The sequence below is a fragment of the Chlorocebus sabaeus genome, chromosome 14 (assembly GCF_047675955.1).
Source record: "Chlorocebus sabaeus isolate Y175 chromosome 14, mChlSab1.0.hap1, whole genome shotgun sequence".
NCBI classification, from domain to species: Eukaryota; Metazoa; Chordata; class Mammalia; order Primates; family Cercopithecidae; genus Chlorocebus; species Chlorocebus sabaeus.
This window is the reverse complement of record NC_132917.1, coordinates 63,213,083-63,227,159: the sequence shown is the minus strand read 5'-3', so window position 1 is coordinate 63,227,159 and position 14,077 is coordinate 63,213,083. Positions and strand designations below refer to the sequence as shown.

Genomic DNA, 14,077 nt, shown 5'->3' with positions numbered 1-14,077 from the left:
AGACAACATTCTACTTTCTTCAAACTAGAGTGATGATGAATTTTTAAATCAAGTTTATTGAGGTATAATTTACATAAATAAAATGCAAACATTTAAAATGTACAGTTAAGGCCAGGCGCAGTGGCTCACACCTGTAATCCCAGCACTTTAGGAGGCCGAGGTGGGTGGATCACCTGAGGTAAGGAGTTCGAGACCAGACTTACCAACATGGTGAAACCCCGTCGCTACTAAAAATACAAAAAAATTACCTGGGTATGGTGGCACATGCCTGTAATCCCAGCTACTCAGAAGGCTGAGACAGGAGAACCGTTTGAATCCAGGAGGCAGAGGATGCAGTGAGCCGAAATTGCACCATTGCACTCCAGCCTGGGCAGCAAGAGCGTAACTCCTTCTCAAAACAACAACAACAACAACAACAAAAAACTACGGTTCAATGAGTTTTAGCAAATGTATATACCCTCATGATTACCACCACAATCATAATATAGAACATTTCCATTATCCCAAAAAATTCTCTCAAGGCCCTTTTCAGTTAATTCCCACCTCTCTGGAAGCTGATAAGTATTGATATGCTTTCCATTATTATAGATTATATTTGCTCATGTCCTTTGCAGCAACATGGATGGATCTAGAGGCCATTATCCTAAGTGAAATGGCCTGTAAAACAAAGTCAAAAACTGCACATTCTCATTTATAGGCGGGAGCTAAACAGTGGGTACACATGGACATACAGAGTGGCATAATAGACACTGGAGACTCCAAAAGGTGGGAGGGTGGGAGAGGGGTGGGGGATGAAATACTGTCTATTGAGTACAATGTTCACTATTTGGGTGATCGGTACAGTAAAAGCCTCAACTTCATCAATGCAATATATCCATGTAACACAACTGCACTTGTATCCCTAAATCTATAAAAAACATTTTTTTAGATAAAAAAATAGATTTGCCTTTTCTAGAGTTTCATAGAAATGGGATCATGTAGTAGGTACTCTTGTGTCTTGGTACTTTCACTTGGCATTATTCTGTGAGAATCTTCGATGTTAGTGTGTATTTTTGTATTTTGTTTGTTTGTTTGTTTGTTATCTTACTGAGAGGTAGTTCATTATGTCAATACACCACAATTTTTTTAACTTTTATTTTTAGGTTCAGAGGTACATGTACAGGTTTGTTTTATAGGTACATTTCATGTCTTGGGGGTTTGGTGTTTTGATTATTTCATCACCCAGGTAATAAGTACAGTATTCGATAGGCAGTTTTTCGATACTTACCATCCTCCCACCCTCCACCCTCAACTAGGCCCTGTTGTCTATTGTTCCCTTCTTAGTGTCTGTAAGTACTCAATGTTTAGCTCCCACTTATAAGTGAGAAATGTGGCATTTGGTTTTCTATTCCTGTGTTATTTCATTTAGGATAATGGCATCCAGCTGCATCCATCTTGCTGCAAAGCATACGATCTCATTCTGTTTTATGGCTATGTAGTATTACATGGTGTATACGTACCACATTTTCTTTATCCAGTCTACTGTTGATGGGTATTTGGTTTGATTCCAAGTTTTTGCTATTGTGAATAATGCTGTGACAAACATACATGTGCATGTGTCTTTATAGTAGAACAATTTATATTTCTTTGAGTATATACCCCCATAATGAGATTATTGGGTTGAATGGCAACTCTGTTTCAAGTTCTTTGAGAAATGACCAAACTGCTTTCCATGATGTCTGAACTAATTTACATTCCCACTAGCAGTGTATAAGTGTTCTCTTTTCTCTGCACCCTCACCAGCATCTGTTTTTTTTTTTTTTTAACTTAATAATAGCCATTCTGACTGATATGAGATGGTATCTCATTGTGGTTTTGATTTGCATTTCTCTGATAATTAGTGATGTTGAGCATTTTTTTTCATATGGTTGTAGTCTGCATGTGTGTCTTCTTTTGAACTGTCTATGTTCTTTGCCTACTTGTTAATGGGGTTGTTTGTGTTTTGGTTGTTCATTTGTTTAAGTTCCTTATAGATTCTGGATACTAAACCTTTGTCAGATGCATAATTTGCAAATATCTTCTCCCATTCTGTAGGTTGTCTGTTTACTCTGTTGATTGTTTCTTTTGCTGTGCAGAAGCTTTTTAGTTTAATTAGGTCTCATTTGTCAATTTTTGGTTTTGTTGCAATTGTTTGTGGTGCCTTTGTCATGATATCTCTGCCAGGGCCTGTGCCCAAATGGTATTTCCTAGGTTACCTTTCAGGGTTTTCATAATGTTAGGTTTTACATTTAAGTCTTTAATCCATCTTGATTTGATTTTTGTATATGGTGTAAAGATGGGGTCCAGTTTCAATCTTCTGTATATGGCTAGCCAGTTATCCCAGTACAATATTGAAAAAGAAGTCCTTTCCCTGCTTGTTTTTGTTGACTTTGTCAAAGATCAGATGGTTGTAGGTGTGTAGCATTATTTCTGGGCTCTCTATTCTGTTTCACTGATCTCTGTGTCTGTTTTTGTACCAGTGCCGTGGTGTTTTGGTCACTGTAGCATTGTGGTATAGTTTGAAGTCGGGTATGTTGTTATGCCTCCAGATTTGCTCTTTTTGTTTAGGATTGCATTAGCTATTCAGGCTCTTTTTTTGGTTCCATATGAATTTTAAATTAGTTTATCTTTTTTCTCTTATTTATTTATTTATTTATTTATTTATTTTTATTATACTTTAAGTTCTAGGGTACATGTGCACAATGTGCAGGTTTGATAAATAGGTATACATGTGATATGTTGGTTTGCTGCACCCATCAACTAGTCATTTACATTAGGTATTTCTCCTAATGCTATCCCTTCCCCAAACCCCTACCCCCGACAGGCCACAGTGTGTGATGTTCCCTGCCCTATGTGCAAGTGTTCTCATTGTTCAATTCCCACCTATGAGTGAGAACACGCGGGGTTTGGTTTTCTGTCTCTGTGATAGTTTGCTGAGAATGATGGTTTCCAACTTCATCCATGTCCTTGCAAAGGACATGAACTCATCCTTTTTTATGGCTACATAGTATTCTATGGTGTATATGTGCCACATTTTCTTAATCCAGTCTATCACTGATGGATATTTGGGTTGGTTCCAAGTCTTTGCTATTATGAATAGTGCCGCAATAAACATACGTGTGCATGTGTCTTTATAGTAGCATGATTTATAATCCTTTGAGTATATACCAAGTAATGGGATTGCTGGGTCAAATGGTATTTCTAGTTTTAGATCCTTGAGGAATCACCACACTGTCTTCCACAATGGTCGAACCGGTTTACAGTCTCACCAACAGTGTAAAAGTGTTCCTATTTCTCCACATCTTCTCCAGCATCTGTTGTTTCCTGACTTTTTAATGATTGCCATTCTAACTGGCGTGAGATGGTATCTCATTGTGGTTTTGATTTGCATTTCTCTGATGACCAGTGACAATGAGCATTTTTTCATGTGTCTGTTGGCTGCATAGATGTCTTCTTTTGAGAAGTGTCTGTTCATATCCTTTGCCCACTTTTTGATGGGGTTGTTTTTTTTCTTGTAAATTTAAGTTCTTTGTAGATTCTGGATATTAGCCCTTTGTTAGATGGGTAGATTGCAAAAATTTTCTCCCATTCTGTAGGTTACCTATTCACTCTACTGGTAGTTTCTTTTGCTGTGCAGAAGCTCTTTATTTAATTAGATCCCATTTGTCAATTTTGTCTTTTATTGCCATTGCTTTTGGTGTTTTAGTCATGAAGTCCTTGCCCATGCCTATGACCTAAATGGTATTGCCTAGGTTTTCTTCTAAGGTGTTTCATGGTTTTAGGCCTAACATTTCAGTCTTTAATCCATCTTGAATTAATTTTTATATAAGGTATAAGGAAGGGATCCAGTTTCAGCTTTCTACATACAGCTAGCCAATTTTCCCAGCACCGTTTCTTAAATACGGAATCCTTTCCCCATTTCTTGTTTTTGTCAGGTTTGTCAAAGATCAGATTGTTATAGATGTGTGGTGTTATTTCTGAGGCCTCTGTTCTGTTCCGTAGGTGTATATATCTGTTTGGTACCAGTACCATGCTGTTTTGGTTACTGTAGCTTTGTAGTATAGTTTGAAGTCAGGTAGCATGATGCCTCCAGCTTTGCTCTTTTAGCTTAGGATTGTCTTGGCCATGCAAGCTCTTTTTTGATTCCACATGAACTTTAAAGTAGTTTTTTCCAATTCTGTGAAGAAAGTCATTGGTAGCTTGATGGGGATGGCATTGAATCTATAAATTACCTTAGGCAGTATAGCCATTTTCACGATATTGATTCTTCCTATTCATGAGCATGGAATGTTCTTCCATTTGTTTGTGTCCTCTTTTATTTTATTGAGCAGTGGTTTGTAGTTTGCCTTGAAGAGGTCCTTCATGTCCCTTGTAAGTTGGATTCCTAGGTATTTTATTCTCTTTGTAGCAATTTTGAATGGGAATTCACTCATGATTTGGCTCTCTCTTTGTCTGTTATTGGTGTATAAGAATGCTTGTGATTTTTGCACAATGATTTTGTATCCTGAGGCTTCGCTGAAGTTGCTTATCAGCTTAAGAAGATTTTGAGCTGAGATGATGGGGTTTTCTAAATATACAATCATGTCATCTGCAAACAGGGACAATTTGACTTCCTCTTTTCCTAATTGAATACCCTTTATTTCTTTCTCTTGCCTGATTGCCCTAGCCAGAACTTCTAACACTATGTTGAATAGGAGTGGTGAGAGAGGGCATCCTTGTCTTGTGCTGGTTTTCAAAGGGAATGCTTCCAGTTTTTGCCCATTCGGTATGATATTGGCTGTGGGTTTGTCATAAATAGCTCTTATTATTTTGAGATATGTTCCATCAATACTGAATTTGTTGAGAGTTTTTAGCATGAAGGGCTGTTGAATTTTGTCGAAGGCCTTTTCTACATCTATTGAGATAATCATGTGATTTTTGTCTTTGGTTCTGTTTATGTGATGAATTACATTTATTGATTTGCATATGTTGAACCAGCCTTGCATCCCAGGGATGAAGCCAACTTGATCGTGGTGGATAAGCTTTTTGATGTGCTGCTCGATTAGGTTTGCCAGTATTTTATTGAGGATTTCTGCATCGATGTTCATCAGGGATATTGGTCTAAAATTCTTTTTTTGTTGTGTCTCTGCCAGGCTTTTGTATCAGGATGATGCTGGCCTCATAAAATGAGTTAGGGAGGATTCCCTCTTTTTCTATTGATTGGAGTAGTTTCAGAAGGAATGGTACCAGCTCCTCTTTGTACCTCTGGTAGAATTTGACTGTGAATCCATCTGGTCCTGGACATTTTTCGGTTGGTAGACTATTATTATTGCCTCGATTTTAGAGCCTGTTATTGGTTTATTCAGAGATTCAACTTCTTCCTGGTTTAGTCTACGGAGACTGCATATGTCCAGGAATTTATCATTTTCTTCTAGGGTTTCTAGTCTATTTGCATAGAGGTGTTTATAGTATTCTCTGACGGTAATTTGTGTTCCTGTGGGATCAGTGGTGATATCCCCTTTATCATTTTTTATTGCATCTATTTGATTCTTCTCTCTTCTTTGTTAGTCTTGCTAGCAGTCTATCAATTTTGTTGATCTTTTCAAAAAACCAGCTCCTGGACTCATTGATTTTTTGAAGGGTTATTTTGTGTCTCTATCTCTTTCAGTTCTGCTCTTAGTTATTTCTTGCCTTCTGTGAGGTTTTGAATGTGTTTGCTCTTGTTTCTCTGTTCTTTTCATTGTGATGTTAGGGTGTTGATTTTAGATCTTTTCTGTTGTCTCTTGTGGACATTTAGTGCTATAAGGTTCCCTCTACACACTGCTTTAAATGTGTCCCAGAGATTCTGGTATGTTTTGTCTTTGTTCTCATTGGTTTCAAAGAACATCTTTATTTCTGCCTTCATTTCGTTATGTACCCCATAGTCATTCAGGAGCAGGTTGTTCAGTTTCCATATAGTTGTGCGGTTTTGATTGAGTTTCTTAATCCTGAGTTCTAATTTGATTGCACTGTGGTCTGAGAGACAGTTTGTTATAATTTCTGTTCTTTTTCATTTGCCGAGGAGTGCTTTATTTCCAATTATGTGGTCAGTTTTAGAGTAAGTGCACTGTGGTGCTGTGAAGAATGTATATTTTGTTGATTTGGGGTAGAGAATTCTGTAGATGTCTGTTAGGTCTGCTTGGTGCAGAGCTGAGTTCAAGTCCTGGATATCCTTGTTAACCTTCTGTCTCATTGATCTGTTGAATATTGACAGTGGGGTGTTAAAGTCTCCCATTATTATTGTGTGGGAGTCTAAGTCTCTCTGTATGTCTCTAAGGACTTGCTTCATGAATCTGGGTGCATATATATTTAGGATAGTTAGCTCTTCCTGTTGAATTGATCCCTTTACCATTATGTAATGACCTTCTTTGTATTTTTTGATCTTTGTTGGTTTAAAGTCTGTTTTATCAGAGACTAGGATTGCAACCCCTGTCCTTTTTTGCTTTCCATGTGCTTTGTAGATCTTCTTCCATCCCTTTATTTTGAGCCTATATGTGTCTCTGCACGTGAAATGGGTCTCCTGAATATAGCACATCGATGGGTCTTAACTCTTTATCCAATTTGCCAGTTCGTGTCTTTTAATTGGGACATTTAGCCCATTTACATTTAAGGTCAATATTGTTATGTGTGAATTTGATCCTGTCATTATGATGTTAGCTGGTTATTTTTCCTGTTAATTGATGCAGTTTCTTCATAGCATTGATGGTCTTTATAATTTGGCATGTTTTTGCAGTGACTGGTACCGGTTGTTCCTTTCTATATTTAGTGCTTCCTTCAGGAGGTCTTGTAAGGCATGCCTGGTGGTGACAAAATCTCTCAGCATTTGCTTGTCTGTAAAAGATTTTATTTCTTTTTCACTTATGAAGCTTAGTTTGGCTGGATATGAGATTCTGGGTTGAAATTATTTTCTTTAAGAATGTTGAATATTGGCCCCCACCCACTTCTGACTTGTAGAGTTTCTGCAAGCAGATCCACTGGTAGTCTGATGGAATTCCCTTTGTGGGTAACCCGACCTTTCTTTCTGACTGCCCTTAACATTTTTTCCTTCATTTCAGCCTTGGTAATCTGATGATTATGTGTCTTGGGGTTGCTCTTCTTGAGGAGTATCTTCGTGGTGTGCTCTGTGTTTCCTGAATTTGAATGTTGGCCTGTCTTGCTAGGTTGGGGAAGTTCTCCTGGATAATATCCTGAAGAGTATTTTCCAACTTGGTCCCATTCTCCCCATCACTTTTAGGTATACCTATCAAATCTAGAGTTAGTCTTTTCACCCATATTTCTTGGAGGATTTATTCGTTTCTTTTTCCTCTTTTTTTCTGCAACCTTGTCTTCTCATTTTATTTCATTAATTTGATCTTCAATCACCTTTCTTCCACTTGATCGAATCGGCTACTGAAGCTTGTGCATGCCTCACGAAGTTCTCATGCCATGGTTTTCAGCTCCATCAGGTCATTTAAGTTCTTCTCTACACTGTTTATTCTAGTTAGCCATTTGTCTAACTTTTTTCAAGGTTTTTAGCTTCTTTGCAATGGGTTTGAACGTGCTCCTTTAGCTTGAAGAAGTTTGTTATTACCAACCTTCTGAAGCCTACTTCTGTCAACTCGTCAAAGTCATTCTCCTTCCAGCTTTGTTCCATTGCTGGCGAGGAGCTGCGATCCTTGGGAGGAGAAGAGGCGCTCTGGTTTTTAGAATTTTCAGCTTTTCTCTTCTGATTTCTCCTTATCTTTGTGGTTTTATCTATCTTTGGTCTTTGATGTTGGTGACCTACAGATGGGGTTTTAGTGTAGATGCCCTTTTTGTTGATGTTGATGCCATTCCTTTCTGTTTGTTAGTTTTCCTTCTAACAGTCAGGTCCCTCAGTTTCTGGTCTGTTGGAGTTTGCTGGAGGTCCAGTCCAGACCCTGTTTGCCTGGGTATCACCAGCCGAGGCTCTATTGGAAATGCAGAAATCACCCATCTTCTGCGTCAGTCATGCTGGGAGCTGCAGACCAGAGCTGTTCGTATTCGGCCATCTGGGAACGGATCTCAAATTAGTTTTTTTTTTCTAATTTTGTGAAGAATGTCATTGGTAGTTTGATAGGAATAGCATTAGATCTGTAAATTGCTTTGGGCAGCAAAGCCATTTTAATGATATCGATTCTACCTATCCATGAGCTTTGAATGTTTTTCTATTTGTTTCTGTCATCTCTGATTTCTTTGAGCAGTGTTTTGTCATTCCTGTTGTAGAGATCTTTTACCTCTGTGGTTAGCCGTATTTCCTGGTGTTTTATTCTGTGGCTATTGTGAATGGGATTGTGTTGCTTATTTGGCTCTCAGCTTGGATATCGTTGGTGTATGGAAATATTACTGATTTGTATACTTTAGTTTTGCATTGTGAAATTTTGCTGAAATTGTTTCTCAGATCTAGGAACTTCTGGGTAGAGACTATGGGGTTTCCAGGTATAGAATCATATTTTCTACAAACAGAGGTAGTTTGACTTCCTGTCTTCTATTTGGATGTATTTTATTTCTTTCTCTCACTTGATGGCTCTGGCTAGGACTTCCAGTTCTATATTGAACAGGAATGGTGAGAGAGGGCATCCTTGTCTTGTTCCAGTTTTCCAGCTTTTGCCCATTCAGTATGATGTTGACTGTGGATCTGTCATAGATTATTATTCTTACGTATATTCCTGCAATGCCTAGTTTGTTGAGGTTTTTTTTTTTTGTTTTTCTTTTTTTTTTTTTTTTAACATGAAGGGAGGTTGGATTTTATTGAAAGCCTTTTCTGTGTCTATTGAGATGATCATGTGGTTTTTGTTTTTCATTCTGTTTATGTAATGAATCACATTTAGTGATTTGCGTATGTTGACCTAACCTTACATCTAAGGATAAAACCTACTTATTTGTGGTAGATTTTCATTTTGATGTGCTGCTGGATTTGGTTTGCTAGTATTTGTTGAGGATTTTTACATCTATGTTTATCAAGGATATTGGTCATAAGTTTCCTTTCTTTGTTGTCTCTCTGCCAGATTTTGGTATCAAGATGATGCTGGCCTCATAGAATGAGTTAGGGAGTCCTTCCTCTTCATTTTTTTGGAATAGTTTCAGTAAGAATGGTACCACTCTTCTTTATACACGTGGTAGAATTTGGCTGTGAGTTGTTTGGTCCTAAGCTTTTTCTGGTGGTAGCCTTTTTATTAGTGATTCAGTTTTGGAGCTTGTCATTGGTCTGTTCAGGCATTCAGGTTCTTCCTGATTCAATCTTGACAGGGTGTACATTCCCAGAAATTTATTCATATCTTCTAGGGGTTTTCTAGCTTGAGTGCATAGAGGTGTTTCTAATATCCTCTGAGGGTTTTTTGTATTTCTGTACCACAGTTTTTTAATCCTTTCACATATTGATGGACATTTGGTTTGTTTCCAGGTTTTTGCTAACAGATTAAAAATGCTATGTACTTTCATCTATAAATCTTTATATGAATATATATTTTCATTTCTCTTGTCAAAAACCTACAAGTTTAAAATGACTGGGCCGTATGCTAAGTGTTTGTTTAACTTTAGAAGAAACTGTTTTCTAAAATGATTGTGTCATTTAGCATATCAGCAATTTATGGCAACTCTAGTTGCTCCAAGTTCTAACACTTGAAATTAATGGTCATTTTAATTTTACCCATTCTAGTAAGTGTGTCATGGTATTAATTTGCATTTCTCTGGTGACTTGGAATTGAGCGTCTTTGGAATTGATGAAGTGTCTTCAAATCTTTTGCCCAAATTTAATTGAATTTTTTGTTTACTTATTCTTGAGTTGTAAGAGGTTTTTTATATATATTTTATGAATACAAGGTCTTTGTAAGATACATGTATTGTGAATATCTTCTTTCAGCCTGTAGTTTACCCTTTCATTATTTTACCATTGTGTATAAAGTAGCAGAAGTTTTTAATTTTAATGAAATTCAATTCATAATGTTCTTTGTTTTATGGCTTTTGCTTTTCATGTCCTAAGAAAACTGTTTAATGTAGGGTCACAAGGATTTTCTTCTAGAAGTTTTGTGGGCTTAGCTCTTACATTTAGGTTTATGGTCTATTTCATGTTAATTTTTTGCATATGGTATGAGGTATGAGTTGAGATTAATTTTTAATATGAATATTTATTGTTCCAGCACCAGTTGTCAGAAAGAGTATTCTTTCTCCCATTGAATTACTTTGACCTATCAATAACTGTATTGTCTTTTAGTGAATTAAATGCCTGTACTTAAGCAAGTACCATTCTGACTTAATTCCTGTGGCTTTACGTTAAGTGGTTTTACAGTAAGTCTTGAAATCGGGTACTGTTAGTCTTTCAACTTTATTCTTCTTTTTCCTATTATTTTGACTATTCTAGATCCTTTCCATTTCTATATAGTTTTGAAACTGGCTTGTTTCACCTGATGGGATTTTGACTGAGATTGTGTTGTGTCTATAGATCATTTTAGGGAGGTATGATTATTAACAATATTGAGTATCCTAATCCATAAAAGTAGTACCTCTCTCCAGTTATTTAGGTTTTCATTAGTTTCTCTCTGCATAGTTCTATAATTTTAAGTGTAAAGGTCTTGTACATGCTTTGTTATATTTATCCCTAAGTATTTCATGTTTTTGGATTATATTGTAAATATTTTTAATTACAATTTTTATTGTTCATTGGGATTATATAGAAATAAAATTTTAAAATATTGACCATATATCCTGCAATCCTGTTAAACTCATTCTTAGCTGAAGTGACTTGGAATCCTTAGGATTTTCTACATAGATGATCATGACAACTGGATTTAGAAGTTTTACATCATCTTATCTAAACTGTGTGCTTTTTATTTTATTCTCTTCACTTCTTACAGCTAGGACATCTGGTACAATATTAAATAGACATGGTAAGAGAGGACATCCTTGCTTTGTTTCCAATCTTTGGTGGAAAACGTTCAATCTTTCACTATAAGTATGATGGTATTACATTGAGGAAGCCCCTTTCCATTCCCAGTCTGCTGACATATATTATCTTGAGTGGATGTTGAATTTTTTTCAAGTGCTTTTTCTGCAGCAATTGAAATGATTATAGGTTTTTTTTCTTTCTTCTCATCATAAGGTAAATTATATTGATTGGCTTTCACATGTTTAAGCAACCTTGCATTTGTGGGAGTAATCTTGCTTGTTCATGATATATTATCTTTTTAATATATTGCTGGATTTGCTAATATTATGTTAAGGGTTTTTGTGTTTGTTTATGGGAAATATTGGTCTGTAGTTTTCTTTTTATTGTAATATCTTCATTTTTGGTGTCAGTGTAATTCTAACTACATGAAATGAGTTGGGAAGTATTCTCTCTTATAATTTGAGTTGTATTGAATTTATTTTATTTCTTCTTTTGTTAATTTTTTTTTTTCTTACGTATTACTATTTTTTTAGAGACACAGTCTTGCTATCTTGCCCAGGTTGGACTTAAAACTCTTGGGCTCAAGCAGTCCTTCCACCTTCGCCTCCTGTGAGGCTGGAACAATAGGTGTGCGCCACTGTTCCTGGCTTTATTATTTCTTCCATTAATGTTTGAGAGAATTCACCAGTGAAAACATCTTAATATGCAGGTCGTGTTTAATTATGTGTGTGCACTGGTGCACGTGTGTGTGTGTGTGTATGTGTAAAGTTTTTTTTAACAATGACTTCAAATTTAAATAATATAGAGCCATTCAAGTTTATTCCTTCTTGAGTGAGCTTTGATAGTTTGGGTCTTTTAAGGAATCCATTTCATTTAGGTTATATTTATTCATATAAAAACTAATTATTCACTGATTTTAAATGTCAGTAGTTCTGTAGTGATCATTCTTATTTTGGTAATTGTGTCATCTCTCTTTTTTTCTCAGCTGAGACAGAAGTTTGTCAATTTTACTGATCTTTTGAAAGAACAAGCTATTGAATTCATTGATTTTTCTATATTTGTTATTTCCTATTTATTGTCTTTGTTATTTCCTTCCTTCTGTTTACTTTGGGTCTTACTTTAATTCAATTAAAAATGTTTTCTAATATACTTTGTGATATTTTTTTCTTTGACCGATAGGTTATTTAGAAGGATGTTGCTTAACTTCTAAATATTTGGAGATTTTCCAGATAATTTTTCTTATTGATATTTAATTCTGTTGTGGTCCGAGAAAATGCTCTTATGATTTTAAAACTTTTAAATGTATTTAGCTTCATTATATTACCCAGAATATGCTCTATCTTGTTCAATGTTCTGTGTGCACTTAAAAAGAATGTATTTTACTGTAGTTGGGTTCAGTGTTTTATAAATGTCAGTTAGGTCAAATTCATTGATAGTGTTTTTCAAGTATTTCCTATACTTATGAATTTTTTGCTTACATATTCTCTTGATTAGTAAAAGTGCTGAAATCTCCAATTATAATTTGATTGATTGATTGATTGATTGATTGGAGACAGAGTCTCACCCTGTCACCCAGGCTGGAGTGCAGTGGTGTGATCTCAGTTCAACGCAACCTCCACCTCCCAGATGCAAGCGGTTCTCCTGCTGCAGCCTCCCGAGTAGCTGTGATTACTGGCCCCTGCCACCACACCTGGCTAATTTTACTAATGTTTTTAGTAAAGACTGTTTCGCCATGTTTGCCATGCCTGTCTTGAACTCCTGACCTCAAGCAATCCGCCTGCCTTGGCCTCCCAAAGTGCTCAGATTACTGGCATGAGCCACCACCCCTAGGCACCAATTATGATTTTAGATCTGGGTTTTTCTCCTTTTAGTTCTGTCCATTTTTGCTTTATTATTTCACAGCTCTGTTATTAGGTGAATTTAAGGACTATTATCTTTCTTCACGAATTTTGGATCGTTTTTGTAAAGGTGTAGAATTCTAGATTAATTTACTTTTTACCTCTCAGTACTTTTAAAATGCCTTGTTATTGTTTTCTGGATTACATAATTTTAGATGCAAAGTCTGTAATCATTCATATCTTTGCTTTTTTGTATATCCAGTGTATTTGTTTTTCCTGTGGTTGCCTTTTGAGGTTTTCTCTTTATCACTTTTCGATGATTTTATTATGATTATATGTTAGCTTTTCTTCTCAATAGATGAGTTCTTTCTCTTGTTACTAGTAGAAGTATTAGTAGGGTATAGGTGGAGTTAACAGACTTCAGATATTTTTGGTTTCCTGCAAAGTTCCTGTGGATTAATATCTACTGCTAAGGAACCACCCTGATTTATGAGGACTTCCAATGCTTGACTGCAGGCTCATGAAGGCTTTTGGACAGTCACATTCTTTGATTTTACCAACACAAAAGGAATAGTAAAGTTTTACTGCTTAGTATAGTCAGGGCAATTCCCCAGATTCCCTATCAAGTTGAGTCCTGTTAATAGCACAAGTTTTCATTTTGATGTGATTTGAAGTTAGTATGAAAAATTTTAGCATCTTTCTCATGAACTAATACATTTTTTAAAATCCTGAAGCCTATAACTATTCCAGTTAAATGATGATAATAGTAATAAAAAGAATTACAGTAATATTTTATAATACTTTGTGGCTTAGAAAGTAATTTCACATATGGTTTTTTCATTTTCTTTCATGATTATTTGTACTGAGAGGAAGCTTTTAGACTTTAATCAGTAAACATTGAAGAAAAAAAGATTTTGTAACCTACCATTTTGAAAAGATTTAAAAAGTTACATAAAACAAACAAGCAAAAAATCTTGTTTAACAGCTCTAGTACTTATTGTCATTTAATACACAGAAATTATCAATTTCAAATGAGGTCAGCCATATTTAAAAGACAATAAAACCAAAACAGAATACCACCCCCCAGTCTTTGTTTTATGTTCTTGGTCCTAAGAGTAAAAGTGAATTTTCTTTCATTTTAAAAGGATCAACAGATGTGTTTTTGTTGTACCAGTGTATCTTACAGCAAATATTAGTTGAGAAGGAGATCAGTCCCACATTTCTAGCACTTATGCAAGCAATATAGGTTTTTTTCTTTATGGAAAAGTTAACTCTTTTTGTTATTCTACTTTTATTTTAAAAGATTCACCTGGTTTTCCAC

General features: G+C 35.7%; 1 protein-coding gene across 2 annotated transcripts in view; it reads left to right on the top strand.

Moving 5' to 3' along the window:
• WDPCP (WD repeat containing planar cell polarity effector) overlaps positions 1-14,077 on the top strand; it is a 491,319-nt gene that overhangs the window by 196,736 nt on the left and 280,506 nt on the right. The window lies entirely within an intron of this gene.